The sequence below is a fragment of the Fukomys damarensis genome, unplaced genomic scaffold (assembly GCF_012274545.1).
Source record: "Fukomys damarensis isolate Sample0158 unplaced genomic scaffold, DMR_v1.0_HiC HiC_scaffold_35, whole genome shotgun sequence".
Classification (NCBI taxonomy): Eukaryota; Metazoa; Chordata; class Mammalia; order Rodentia; family Bathyergidae; genus Fukomys; species Fukomys damarensis.
In genome coordinates this window covers 44,293,071-44,309,220 of record NW_022900947.1, presented here as the reverse complement: position 1 = coordinate 44,309,220, position 16,150 = coordinate 44,293,071, and positions in this window count along the sequence as shown.

The following is a 16,150-nucleotide window of genomic DNA, read 5'->3' as shown; positions in this document are numbered from 1 at the left end:
GTAAATAAGTAGCCACATTTGAATGATAGGCTCCAATAAGTAGAGCCATATACAAATGCTGCTTGCTATTTTTCTCCATATTTGAAGTTTTTCTCTGCAAAATTAAATTTTCTTTGGGTGAAGATGAAGGAACTCATATATTTTCATAAATAAATTCAAAGGTATTATAGGTTATTATTTATATGGAATCTGAGGAAGTCCAAAAGTGATAGCTAAACAGCACTGGCATTCCTGTAATCTCAGCTTCTTGGGAAGGACAGAAGGGTGTCAAGGTCTAGGGCAGCCTAGGAAACACAGAAGAACCATATCTCAAAAGAAGAAGAAGAAAAAAAATGAGTGACACATAGTAGTATTCAGCTATAAAGCTTATTTTATAATGCATACCCCATATAGTATTTCAATAAACACAAAAATAAAAGCAGCTAAATTTTTACAGGCAGGACCAGCATTTAGCTCAGTGGTTGTGCTGCCTGCCTCACAAGGTCCTGAGTTCAATCCCCCCCCCAAAAAAAATTACAGGCATTCAAACTGCATAAAATTAAAATATTTTATTTTTATAAATACCAAAAAGAACTTATAATTTTCTCATTCAATTCTTTATTGTTTGCCTACTGGAAAAAGCTCAGCTTGCTACCTATGAAAATCATGAGCCTCCTAACAACGTCGCATTTCTCATTGAGCCTTAATTTTAGTCCTTGCATATCTGACAGTTCCCTGATGATGAGGCCGGGTGGGCGGGAATGGCATCTGTTGTTGTGGTGTGTGATGTGCTGGACACATCACATCGTTCAGGGGATACAAGATATGTCATGTGGTCTCACCTCCAGGCAGCCCATTAAATCGGGCGAGAGTGTAGTGAAAGTGAGAATACAGCCATCGCACAGGGACAGAATGCTGAATCCTCTTCAAGCCAGCCAGAAAAAGGATCACAAAAAGAGAATCTAGGGGGAAAAATAGTAGGAAAGCTTTTTTATCATTTAGTTTATTGGTACATTTTAGGCATACATCATGAACACATTCAGCACTGGGAAACTGTGCCTACACTTGGTATATCTTGATTCTTTTTTCCCTCTTCCCCGCTCCCTTCCACCCTCTCACCCCTCCCTATTCACAAAAAACACTTCATTTCCATTTTTCCTTCTTTCCACACATGTTTTTCTTTCTCTTCTTTCTTCCCTCCACCCGCACACATATTTTCCCTTCCTCTTTGGACCTTTTCTTGCTATTTCACATTATCTATTATATATTTTGGTCCTCATTTATACTTTCAGTTTCTCACATCAGAGAAATTATTCAGTATTGCAAATGTGTGTCCTACTTATTTTATTTGAGAGTATGACCTCAATGTGCATCCATTTAGCTATAATTGTCTGTAGTTTATCATTCTTTATGGCTGAATACTACTCTATTTTATAAAAAAAAAAAAAACTCTTTATTCACCTACCAGTCGATGGGCATTTGGACCCCTTCCAAGATTTAGCTACTATAAACTGTGCTGCTATAAACATTGGTGCACATATATCAAATTTTTATTTAGAGTAGCAAACTGTTAGCCAATACTATATGCCATGCAATAATCCTAAGGGTTTTTCACATAGTTGAACTGATCTTCAAAAGGATCCAGGAGACAGATATCACTGTTATTCTCTTTATTCTACAGTGAAGAAACTAAGACAGAGAAACGAGGTACAGCCCACTGGAGAGTTGCTGACAGGAGTGTAGAATGCTGGTTGTATAACTGTGAGTGCCACACTATTGTTTCTATAGTGAGGAGTGGAAAATACAAATGAAGATAACAAAATGTGCAGAAGAATGTTTACAATACCATATAGATTATTTCAACTTTTTTATTGAGTTTATTGGTACATTCTAGGTATACAGTACAGTTACATTCATCACTGGGATCTTATACCTTTACATGACAGGTTCTGGTTCTCATTTTTCCCCCTTTCCCCACCCTCCCTTAACCCCCTCCTGCCCTCCCCATTTACAAACACTTTAATTCCAGTTTTTCATTTTCTCACATTTTTTTATTTTCCCTTATTCCCCTTCCTCTGCCCTTCACACTTTCGCTACACCTTTATCCCTTTTCTTCCTATTTGACATTGTTAATTATCCCATTAGGACCTTGAGTACTATTATAGTTTTTCACACCAGAAAACTATTCAGTATTAACCATGTGTGACTTATTTCACTTGAGTATATCCTCAAAATTTATCCATTTTCCTATGAATGACTCTAATTTCTCATTCTTTATGGCTGAGTAATAGTTCATTTTATAGAAAACCACATCTTCCTCCAGTTTCCATTTGATGGGCAAATGGGCTGTTTTCTAGTTTTAGCTATTACAAACTGTGCTGCTATAAATATATATTATTTTATCTTAAGGCAAAGTCAAGAGTCATTACTTGCAAAAACTCATATTCACTAGAATTCTTCATCCATCTAATTAAAATGGGAGATGTGATGTCTGAGCTGAGCTGCTTTCCCAGAATCTCACCTTGCTGGCTGGCGTTGGAGGAGCAGCAATAAGTAACTACCCATTTTGAATCGACTGCATTTCATACTTTGTTTTTTATATCCTTGGTGGTCAAAATAACCAGCCTTTGTTCCTTTGACAGTTCTCTTTAGGGTGGACAAAAACTCCTTGTGGCTGGCCTTGGACCAATCTCTGAGTCCCCTTCTCCATTGTTGGTGGGAGTGCAGACTGCTGCAACCACTGTGGAAGTCAATATGGAGATACCTCAAAGAACTAGGATTAGAGGTTCTACTTGACCCAGCCATCCCTCTGCTGGGTATCTTTCCAAAAGAATTAAAAGAATCATATCACAGTGACATATGAGCACCTATGTTTATAGCAGCACAGTTTGCAATAGCTAAAACTTGGAAACAGCCCATTTGCCCATCATTTGGAAACTGGATGAAGAAGATGCGATTTTTCTATAAAATGGAATACTACTCAGCCATATAAAGAATAAGAAATTAGAAATTAAAATGGATATATTTTGAGGATGTACTCCTAAGTGAAATAAATAAGTCACACAGTGTATAAATACCGAATAGTTTCTCTGGTGTGAAGAAGCATAATAGTGCATAAGATCCTAATGGGACAATTAACAATGTGAAATAGGAATAAAAGGGATAAAGGTGTAGGGAAAGTGTGAAGGGTAGAGGAAGGGGAATAAGGGAAAATAAAAAAATGTGAGAAAATGAAAAAATGGAATTAAAGTGTTTGTAAATTGGGAGGGGAGGAGGAGGTGAAGGGAGAACAGGGACAAGGGGAAAAAATGAGAACCAAGACCTGTCGTGTAGAGGTACAGGATCCCAATAATGAATGTAACTGTACTGTATACCTAAAATGTACCAATAAACTCAATAAAAAGAAAAAAATGGGAGAAATGGACCAAATGATGTATCATTAGTCTATTCATTATCTTCATTGGAAAGATGGCAACAAATAGGATGACACAAACACTCGGGTTAGCTCTATTGACCCTGACATGTAATAGGCCTGTTCTTTATACCCTGCATCTTGCTGTGCTCTTTCAAAAGACTGCATTCGATTATTTGCCTTTCTTTTTTATTCAACAACATTTGTCTCTATTGACTCTGCTTTTTTTCTTCAAACACCCTTTCAGTTTTTTATATGGCTTACTTTTCTTCCTTCATTGATTTTTACTTTTCTCTCTATGAAATATCATCCAGTTTAATTACTCTAAATATGTTTTACCTATATCCAACTAAAAAATATGTATTTTCCAGACCAAAAGTTTCTTGGGGCTCCAAACTTCCATATCTACATAGTTTGTCTAAAATAAAATTCCTTGTTTTTGTTTTTTTGTTTTTGTTTTTGGGTTTTTTTGTTTGTTTGTTTTTTGGGGGGCGTACTGGGGATTGAACTCCGGTCCTTACGCTTGCAAAGCAGACTACCGAACCGCTGAGCTAAATCCACCGTCCAAAATTCTTTGTTTTTGTTTTCTCACCCTGTTCATTTGTGACAGTTGCCCCTCGCAAACATCATAACCCAATTGCTCAGGCCCAAATCAAAGACATTGGCCTTAATTTTTTTCTCCTTATATATCCCACACTTAATTTAGAAACTGTATAGTATTCAAAATGTAAACTATGTTTAGATACCGCTTACTTAGCTTTATCTATTCATTAATGTAACAGCTGTTATCACTGTTTTTGGAATATTTCAATTCCCTTGCAAACAAGTGCAGTGCTACTAAATCTGCCCTTCTATGAATCAGTTGGTTTTTCTCCCCTTCCTCCCTCCCCCGGCTTTCTCTTCTTCCCTCCCTCCTTCCCTTTCTTCCTCCCTTTCTCCCTTCCTTCCTGTTTCTTCCCTTTCCCTCCATCCCTATTTCTCTCTTTAATCTCCTCTTTCCTTTGTTCCCTTCTTTTTCCTGGCTTCCTTTCTCCCTTCTTTCTTGGCTATCAGTCTCCAGAATGATAGCTTCAAAGTAAAACTTGAAAGTAATTTTAAAGTGTACTCCTCTGGGGCTGGGGATTTAACCCAGTGGGCCCACCGTCTGCCTCAAAATGCAAGGTCTCGAGTTTGATGCCTCATACCAAATAAATAAATAAAATTTACACCTCTGTCATTAATATTCCTTCAGACAACATATAACCAAGTCCCATATTATACTATTTCATGCCATCCTCTACTCATGTCCTGCTTTCTTATGTATAGGATAATATTAGCACTCAGATCCACTCAGATTTATTTTACAGTTTCTGAGTCCTAATGACACCTCCATATTAAGTCATTTGCACAAAATCTCATCTCAAGGTCCATTTGAAGAGAATAAATCCTGAAAATACTCTGTTTTCATGCTGTAGTCAAACTGAATTTATTTGTATTCTTTACATGAGTTCAGAGGCATGACATATACTATTTTTCCCTAGAATTTTATTTCCCTAGATCTTTGCATGGCTGTTCTTTATAATTCAGTCTTAGCTCAATAGCCTTCCCTAATGAAGCTTTCCCAAGCATTTTTGTGCCAAGTTACACCTTTATCAGTTACCTATCTTACTGTTTTAATACCACTACTAAAGTAGGCTTCATATCCATTTCATTCACTAAATCCCAGGCACTATAATGCTTAACAGAATACTACAAGCATCCAATAAGAATGTTGTTGAATCACTGGTGAATAAGAGATTTCACCAGTAGTTTTCCTCTGCCAAAGTCAGTATTGTTTAATTTGGCAAAATCAATCTTGATTTGCAACTTCATGCTTGAAATATGAGCTTCAAATGTATCTATAGCTGTGTAATTCCTTAAATACCTTCCTTGTTCACTCTGCCCCAACTCATTGGAGAATAATATTAAAAATTTGACTGTAAAAACTCTTTCTGCCCATTTCAAATGAGCAACATTTTCAGATGGCTCATTCCAGTCAGTAGTGATATATGCTTTCACATGGGTGTTTATGAAGTGATTGTCTCTGTGTGTGCTTCAGCGTGACATAAAATGTCACTGACAGGGAAATTTGTAAAGAACAAGAGTTTATTTCTTAGGGTTTTAGAGTCTGGGAGGTCCAAATTCAACATGCAGCAAGTTAGCTTGTCTGGTGAGGGTTGTCTTTTGCTTCCAAGAGGATGTCTTATTCTGCATCCTCCACAAGGGAGGAGCACTCTGAACTTATTCGGCCAAGGGCAGGTCACAGGACAAACCAATCACAGTGGAGGCTGATTTATAGGCGTATGGCCTAATTACCTCTTAAAGGCACCACATCTCCTTAGTGTCACTTCAGCAGCATCTCAACTTTGGAGGTGACATGTTTAAGCACAGTAGAGACTAATGATTAATTTTTGGAATAACATAACGAGCATACTCCTGATCACATTTCTAGAGAGAGAAATCATGTTTTAATCACAAAGAATTTAAAGGAAATACGGACTTTCAAGTAAAGACTCTAGAATAACATGGATCTGTCACATGTCTTAGAAACATTGCATATATATAACAATATATTTTTTAGCTTTTTCAGTTTATAGTCCATAAGAAGCTGACTCAGAGAGAGAATTTTTCATGGAAGGTACTTGGAGTGAACACCTTTGAGATGAGAGGTAATGAGGCAAAATCAGACAGAAGTTTAAGTTGAACCACAAGACTATCATCGTAAAGTTGTCTGCAGACCATGACAGGGGCTGCATGGAGCTGGCTGGCCTTTAGTGTTATCTCAAAATGGGGTCCGGAGCAGCCTCTCCTCCTGCACTGATCAACCCCTGGATCTCACCTGTCCTGGAAAGAAATGTGAATTTGGTTCAAGTCGTCCTTCAGATGATGCCATCTCCAAAGTGGCAAGACATCTGAGGAACATTTCCTAGTACCTGGAGGAACAAATAATTGTGGAATGGGGAATCTCAGTATTACAACACTGTACCAAAGAAGTTAATTGTAAATGAAACAAATGGCATATAATTTTCATAAATGACTTATTTGTGGAGTTAGATTTGAGTTATTATTATAATTCACTTCATATTGCTGCTTTCTCTTTCATAGAAGGATAATTTTAGGAGGATGAAAATAGCCTAATTAGGAGATGTTTTAGCAACTTTTCACTGGCATGAAAATCTTCACAACAAAAGACCAATTGCCTTGTATAAATTAACTTTAGAAAACTATTCTCAATAATTTTGACCCTACTGCACTTTTGAAGAGAGTTCATCATTCTCTGGCTGTGAACAACACTGCACCAAAATCTTAGAGACTCTCCTTCTAAAAGATGCCAAACGTGTTTCAAGAAAAGCCAAACCTAAAGAAAGTAACAGGCATTTATAGTGCTCAGAGCAGAACTCCATAGTCACCTTGACAGTTAATCATGAAATTAAAGAAGTGGAGACTTTTAAAGTGAGAATAAGAAGATTGTGTGAAACCAAACAGGTCAAAGATTGATACTCTCTTATTTATTAAATGAGCATCTCCTGCTCATCTCCTGTGTCATATAAAGTTTAAAATTGTACTAGGAATAGATGTGATTTTTACCTGTTTAATTTTCCATAATAATTTCCAATAACTTGGCTTCCTAGTAAATAATCTGAAGTATGTTTTAAAATTCATCTTCATTGATTTCAAATTTTAAGTCAAGGCAGGAAAAGTTGGGTCCAGCTTCTTAGTCATCCTTGATCATGTTCTTATGGGCTTTTGCCTCCCTTCATTTTTTAAAATACAGTTTTCACTTCTCTAAGTCTTGTCTTAGTTGTATCAGTTTTGTAAAACTCATCCTTTTCTTTTAATTGTGGTACTTTCTTCAAGTTTACGTCACTAATCTAATATTTAAATCTCTCATGAAAATTACTAAGATATGTGCTACATTTGATAATTATTTATAATATTAAATGTCTAATATAAATGTCCCTTATGTGTGTGGATATGTCTCCTCAACTAGATTCTAGATGTAGTGGCAAAGAAGTCAAATGCATGTCGTGTCCAGGGTTTACAGTGATGAAGTGAACATAGTAAGCTCTCTAACTAATCGACTGGTAATGTGATTGACGGAGGCAATGAAGCCAGTTGTCCAAATGGAAATAATGAGTTTTCCTGAATTCTAACAACTAATAGGCCAAGTTAGTTTGTTGGAAATACATTGTTTTTTTCAAGTTTTATGTATTATAAAATTTAATAAAAGTCATTCTATGTGCAAGTCTTTTAGGTTTCAGTGTTTAATCTTTTTTTCCCCACCAATAGCATCTCCTAAAAAAGGATAAAGTACTTTGGAGAAAGTAATGAAAAATTTAAACTTTATATGAATGACAGCAAAAATAGAATCCAATAAGTTCTGATTGTAAACTGCATCTCTGAATCATCTCATTATATATTGCTGTATAGGAAGGAAACCCCCGAGATATTTTGCTAAAACAAATATGAAATGAAATGAAAGAGAAATTCTATTATTTCTACTCTGAAACAGAAATTTACATGATGAAAATGTTGAAAAATAGGCATAATTAGAAAGAAACAGATGTGTTTTTATGTACTGAGTTGTCATGTTGTAATCACAGAAATAGTCACAATGTCTTAGAAAGTAATATCATTTCAAATAATTAAAATTATATATGTTTAGCGATTTATGTCAGTGTGAAAACAGCAATGAATTGCAGGCATTTCTGTAAATAGGGTTTTTACTCCCAGAGGTGTTATTTTTTAAATGTTTATTTTTTTTTCCCCAAAGATACTTGCTTCCCGTTAAACTAAAGTCTTCTACAAACACTCCTTTCACCATGTTGGGTAGCAAGAAGCCCTACAAAGGCCACACATGATGAAATAATGTTGCCTTTGATGGGCTTCATTCAATACATGCTATCCTGAAACACAGCTGTGGAAGATCAAAATATGCCACCTAACACATGTTCATCCACCTACTGAGTACTTTGTTATAAAACAAATTCAGACCAAGGCAAAGCATGGAAATCTCTCTCTTCTTTAGAATAATCTGAAACTCTTCATTTAGTAAGGAAGTTTTATGTATATAATGGAAATTTCATTAATACAGACATCTATAACAGGTAATTACTTAGACAACCTTCATTGTCTGTTATGTGTACACCAAATTAACATTAACTCTATGCATTTGTCTACCTCATTGTCCCATAATTTATTGTCACCATTTCACCACCACCTTAGCAGCTCCTAATTTGAATGACTTTTCATGGTGTAAGATGATATAATAGTCTTTACCATCCAGACACTTCCTTGGGACTCATATTTTTGATTCTCCTGTGCATATCTCTTTTATGTGAATTTAATCCATAGATCAGCCAAAGAATCTAAAAAGTAGAAGGGAACGAGTTTTCTTCTCAGCATTATGTGTACCAAGAAGTCTTGCAAATGTTAATTCTTAAAAAATCACGTTGTTTTCTGGAAAGCTGTGGGGGGGGTGATGGGGTATTTTGGGACTTCCATTTCATTTTAAATGACTTAACTAAATTTAAAAGAAAGAAAGGGAGAGTAGGGAGTAGACTTTTAGAATTAATGGTTATAACATCTGAGATGTTTGAAGTTCAAAGTAGCGTTTCTATGCATATTTTGAAATCAAAACATGTTTCCCACTTGAGATTTTATATCCCTGTAAGTCACATATATTTCTATTTCAAATGACTCCAACAATAGATATTTCTTTCTCTTTAGGAGACTAATAGCAACTAATAATAACAAAATGAATTGTCAACAAAATCGAACTCTGCTTTCCTGGGATGATAATGATATTGAAAGCTAAATGTTATTTCCTCCAAGCAGTGCAACAAAATACTAATTTTGCCAAGATAACTTCTAAAGTACTTAAGAAAATCCTCATCACTCTAATGTTGTGTAGTGTGTTTTCTGCCAAGTTGATAAATCGGTACTAGATAATAAGATTGCCTCTTCATTGCTGTAAATATACAAGATTGGGAAGAATATAGTGTTAGAACGATGATTTAAACTCAGATTTTGGAAATATTATTCAAATTTTATAACTTGTTTGCATCTTCTTTTAATTACATAGCAAGATCTTTCTCAATAATACTATACTCCTATAAACATTTCCTATTAAAAGTATTTTTTCTCACCTTCTCTCAAGAAGCCTACTTATTTACTTAGAAATCCCTAAATCTAGAAGAAGTACACCATTAGAAACAATATTTCAAGTTTTGGTTATTTTCAAAACTTTGCTTTATAAATGTTTCATTTTAGAATAATATATTTTATATTTATAGAAAAACTGCAAAGAAAGGACAGAAAATTTCAGCATGTATAACATTCAATTTCCTGTCATCCTCACATTTTACCTTACCATGTTGTACTGGTCACAAGTAATGAATCAACACTGCAGTACTGATCTATCATTAGAAAATAATTTCCATACATAGTTCACATTTCCTTATCTTTTACTTAATATTCTTCTGTTCCAGAATCCATCCATGCAAGAAGCTATGTTACATTTTGACACATTTTGTCACGTTTCTCCTTAGGCTTTACTTGACCGACACCTTAATAATTTTCAGAAGTATTATTCACGTATCTCGTAGAATGCTTCCTTTTTTTTTTTTTTTTTTTTTTTGAGACAGTGTCTCACTATGTAGTTGAGACTGACCTGAAATTCACTATGTAGCCCAGGCAGGTCTCAAAATCACAGCCATCCTCCTGTCTTAGCCTCCTGAGTGCTGGGTTTACAGGCATGCACCACCACTCCAGGCTTAGAATGCTTCTTAATTAGGATTTGTCTGGTGTTTCTTCTCATGATTAGACCTGTCGCTATGGGGTTTGGGAAAGGAAGACCATATAGGTAAAATGTCACTCAACTTAAACATCAGAGGTCAAGCCTGTTATTCTGACATCACTGTTAGTATTAAACTTGATCATTTGAGCTGAGATGGAATATTTTTATTTCTCCACTGAAAAGTTACTGTGCAGCTGACCCTTAAAGAATGAGGAGTTATATTTCACTGTCTTGCAGGTAGAATATCTTTCTGAATTATTTAGAATATTTCTTCCTAGAAGATTGGTTTATTTTTCATTATTTACTTGTTCATTCAATCATTTATTCAAATCAATATAGACATATGGATATTTATTACTTCAGGTTATGATCCAATTCTCCTTAATGTTATTGTTGAAATTTTACAGATTGAAGAATCGGACATTCTTTAATCTGATGCCTGTTCTCTTGAAAACGTCTTCAACATTGCTTATGTAAGCCTTTATTCTCACAGAAATATTGAGAGCATGATTCATAAATATCTTACATGCTACTTGTCCAACATGTGCACACTTCCTCATATCAGCATACCCACCACAGTAGTGTGTTTATAGAAATTTATTGACATATACTCATAGTTTACATTAGTATTTATACTAGATTCACTCAGTATTGTACTTTTTGTGAGTTTGAACAAATATATAGTAACTGTATCCCTCATTACAGTATCATAGAGCATTTTCACTGATCCACAAATCTACTCAGCTCTATCTGTAATTTAATCTTCTCATCTAACCCCTTATAAACATGAATTGTTTTGCTAATTACACAAATTTGCCTTTGACAGACTGACATATCACTGAAGTCATACATTGAGTAGACTTTTAGATTGGGCTTCTTGCACTTACTAGCATGTATTTAAATTTTCTCTATATCTTGTCATGGCTTGAATTTATAAAAATGATAAATAATATTGTACTGTCCATTTATTTATTCAACTATGTTTTGTACATGTTGATTGCTTTCAAATTCTAATAATTCTGCATAAAGCTGCTATTAACATCCACTTGAAAATGTAAGTTGTAAACTCCTTTGGGTAAATGTCAAGTAGTATGATTGCTGGATGCTAAAAGTGTGTATAATGCACACACACACACACACATATGGTTTTGTAAGACAGCTCCAAACTATCTTCCAAAGTGGTTGTATCATAATCCATCATCCAGAAATCAATGAGAGCTCTTTTTGCTCCTGATGTCTAACAGTATTTGGTGTTCTTAATACTTTGGATTTGGGTCACCTGAGAGCCTTACGGTCGTCTCTCTTTGGTTTGGTACTTGTTTTCTTGTGATGAAGATGTGGATGGTATTCTATCATGCATATTGTCACCTGAATATATTTCTTAGACAGTTGACTATTAGGATCTTTTACTCAGATTGACTTTATTGCTCAGTTTTATGTAACCTCTGCATATTTTCAATAGCGGTGCTTTTTAGATAAAGATCTGGAAGGTGTCTTCTACTAGCCTGTAGTGTTTTCTTTTCTTATCTTGACAGTATAATTTATAGACAGAAATTTTCTCTGCTAATGAAATCCAGTTTATTAATTTTTATGTGGAGCATATCTTTTTTGTCTATCTAAAAGTCATCACAAAATCTGACATAATCTAAGTTGTTTCCTATACAGTGTTATCCATGGGATTTTTACAGTTTTGTATTTTACACTTAGGTCTATGACCCATTATGAGCTCAATTTTGTAAGGACAAGAAGTCTGTGTCTGGATTCTTCTTCTTGCAGTATCCAGTTGCTCCAACTCTACTTGTAAGACAAAACAAAACAAAATTTCCTCCTTTGCTTATTTTCTAGAGATAAGATGACTATTATTTATAAGTATTTGCTTCTGAGCTCTCTGCCCTATTTCTTTTTGCTTGTTTGTTTGTTTGTTTTTTGGTACCGAGGATCAAACTTGGGTCCTTCCACTTGCGAAGCAGGTGGCAGAACCACTGAGCTAAATCCCTGGCTCTCTGCCCTATTTCATTGATTTTTGTAAATTTATTTTTTCTCCAAGATCACACTGTTTTGCTTTTTGTATTGTAACTCTTAAAACCTGGTAGGTTTAGTTCTCCAAATGTCTTTCATTTAATATTGTGTGGGCTATTTTTTTTTAATTTTCCTTTATGAAATTTAGAATAACTTTATTGAAAAACTAATTTTTGATATTTTATTGAGATTTCATCAAATCCATAAATCAAGCTGGGAAGAGCTGACATTTTAACAATGTCACAATTTCCTATTTTTCTCCATTATGTGATACTTTGCATCAGTGAAATAGGAAAGATGGCTTTACAGCACCTTAGTAATCAGGAAGACCCCATCGTTTACAGTCTCAAAAGTAAAAACTATGGTTGAGAAGAGTCAAGCTCATTCAGGGCCTACTGAAAAAGACTTTCCCAAACCTCGGACATCCAGACACTCAGATGCCACTATCCAAGGAGGAGCAGGTATGGCTACTTCTTGAGCTGGTGCAGAACTTGTTATCATCCACATGGTGATGGTGCTGTTTTGTTTTGTTTTTTTTCTCTTTTTCATACAAAATGTAATAGTTGTAGATTTAAAAGTGGCTTTCACTGATATTTCACAAGAAGGTCAGAGAGGCCAGGCACTGTGTTCATGAGAAGACAGTGTATGAAAACAAAAGTGTAATGGAGACCTTGAGATTTGCAGGAGGCATAAACATGTAATATCTGCTGAGAAAAGTCACAGGGAGTAAGCAAAGCCACCCCAAGAGAGGTTATAGGCCACAATCACCAATGGTGTACTAGCAGTTCTGATTTTGTTGGAGTTCATTTTTCACCAGAACTTTCCCCTAGTGCCAGACATGGAATTACAAGATATAATTTTTTTTTTCCTTTCTAGGAAGAATTGGGAAATTTGGTCTTGCTTCAGTCGCATTCTTTTCTATCCCTACCTTCTGCCTTTGGGGATGGGAATGGTTCCTATTTGTCACTATATGTTGGCAGTGTTTAACATTCATTTTTTTTTTTTTTGCAGAATGTCACAGCTAAAAATTTGCCTTTGATCTTAGAGGAGACTTTGGAGTTAGACTTTTCAGCAATGCTGGAACTGTTAACCCTTTGCAATATTTAGAGATGATAGACTAAATGCACTTAAAGAGATGCAGTTGAGTTTTTTCATGTCCAGAGATGGAATGTTAAGGTTTAGATCTAAAATCTTTGTCAACCATTGATCTGGTCATTCTATAGCTTTGCCTTTTGAGTATGTCATAAAAACGGAATCATGTAGCTTTTAGAATTGTCTACTGGTTTCTTTTGCTTAGCAATATTCATTTAAAATTCATTCAAGTCTTGTTACTGCATTCCTTTTTAATATTGCATAGCATTCCATTATATTGATGTATAGAGTTTGCTTATATATCACCAATTGAATGTGTTCTATAGCTTCCTTTGTCACAATTTATAAATAAATATGTTATAATTATTTGCGTGCAAATTTATGTATAAATTTAAGGTATCAGGAATAAGTGCATTACATATCAAAGAGTACAATTGTCAGATTGTGTACTATGTCTCAGTTTAGCTTTATACAAAAAGTGTCAAGCTGTCTTCTAAAGTGGCAGTTCCATTATGCATTCTCACCAGGAATGAAGTAGATTTACCATTCTCTATGCCCTCACTAGTAATTGATATTGCCACTTTATTGGATTTAGCCATTCAATAAAAGATGAAGCATGAACAGAAGGCAAGTAATGAGAACTTTGTATTGAATTTCCATAAACCCTTCAATCTCATTATTTCTCCTCTTTTATAGTGTATGTCAGGAATTTGGATGGGGAAGAGAAGCTTAAACACAAGTGTTATAAACCATAGTGTTGAAAGTTTTGGGGATATTCATGCCATAAAGGAAGATATCATACATTTGTCTTCTCTGGCTGCTATTTCTCTACAGACCTCCTTCATTTATCTCCCTAGTATTCATGATCCCAGGTCCCAAAAATCCTTCTTCATTTTATTGTCAAGTAGTTTCATTCTCCCTTTGACATGCCACTGGACTTTCAAGTTACACTCAGAGGGCTAATTTGCACAATAAAAATGTCTATGAAGGAGGATTCTTGTCCAGCCAAGGAGTTCTCTTCGACAAACTTTATGTCCAAACTTTAGTCTAATATCTTTGTTTCTTTCCTCCTGCATGCAAAATCACACAAATTGAACAAAAGAGCACCCGCTCATGCACCCAACTACCTGACAGACTGCCCTGTCCTAGGACTTCTCAGTTTAGACTAAAAAGTATTTGTTCTTAAGTGATAACAGGAAGTGCATACATTGAAACAATCCCCTTGGGAAAGAAAAGACTGCAGGCTGATTCTTGGAAAGTAGAAAAAAAACTCAGAATTAACTAATTTACAAATAAGAAATGCCCATGATTATTAGATAAAGATGAGAACTTGTCTAGGGAGTGTCAAGAGTCTCCAAACATATAGGAGAGAAGGAAGCATTGGGAGGAAGTTAGAATAAGAAACAATTACACAGCTTTTCAGGAGATGTTCTCATGGTGTCTTTGGTTCTGAAAGGTGATTGCAACAGTTCAGCCCATGCTTATTCCCCTAGAGATTTCCATGAATGAGACTTCAGACCCTCTTCACAGGAGATATCTATGATGCTAAACTTGGCTAAAATGTCAGAGTGATTTAAAATGACTCTCTAAATACCAGCACAAAGCTTTTGTCTTAGGTGTTGTATGCATTTGAATAATTGTAACACCTTGTACATTTTATAACTAAATTTCTTGGCTATGTTTTTAAAAATCATAACAAAATCCAAATATTTGCTAAAATTATTTAGATAAATTGAATTGATATATACATGTGACACTTATTTTTAAATGCATTTTGATAACACTTTACTTATTATATTTTCTCCTTATTAGTGTTTCTATCTTATTCTCTTCCTTGACCACTTTCACATTTACAAATATTCTCTGCTTGCAAGATACATGTTTATCTATGCCCAGTTAACACAAAGAAAAATCATAGAACATTCTAGTTTCCTCAAGAATAATTCTTATTTAGTGGAAAACTGACATGTTTATAAAAGAGAAAATTCCAAGTATGGTAAGTTCACGGAAACTTTGATTTTTCCTTTGTTAATCATTCAATTCTGTCATCTTGTAACAACTAAAATTTTTCATCTTTAGAACCTAATTATCAAGGTCAATTTCTTCATTCTGTAACTATGGAAAGCAAAGAACTATTTAAGTGTAAGCTCTGATTAAAAATGAAGCAGTCATATGCTTTGAACGGGTAGCACTCTTTTCAAGCCTTATAATTCATTTGTATAAAGAAAAATTATGTTTTATATAATTAAGGGGTATCTCCTACTAAAATTTGAAAGATAAAAATGAGAGTTAGTAAATTATGCTATGAAATAAATATCTGTGTCTCACTAATAATAACATAAATTCTAAACTTATTTAAATAACAATATATACTTGGAATCCTAAACTAAGAGAGAATTGTCATAAAAATTTGCAGAAATTTGGACTTTCAGGGTGAAACTATATTCTATCTCTCTAAATCACACTTCCTTCATTCTTAACAAAAAATTATCTTCATTCATAATTCCTTTAATATCATATTACAGCTTTTTATGCATCTTGAAAAGCTTGACAGGTGTAACAAATTTTATGTAAGGTTGTTTTCAAGCCATCTAAGGAACATTTTGTTTGTTAACAGCTTTTCATTTCTTCAAGATCTTGAAGTAAAATGGCCTTATTAATAATTTTATTAGTATACAATGAACATAAGGCAGTGTATAAGCTTTTATCTGTATTGTATCTTAAAACATATATCTATATGTTTTATCAATTCACCCCTTGGCATGTTATGAAAGTTGGGTTTATTGAAACATAATACACACACACACACACACACACACACACACACACAC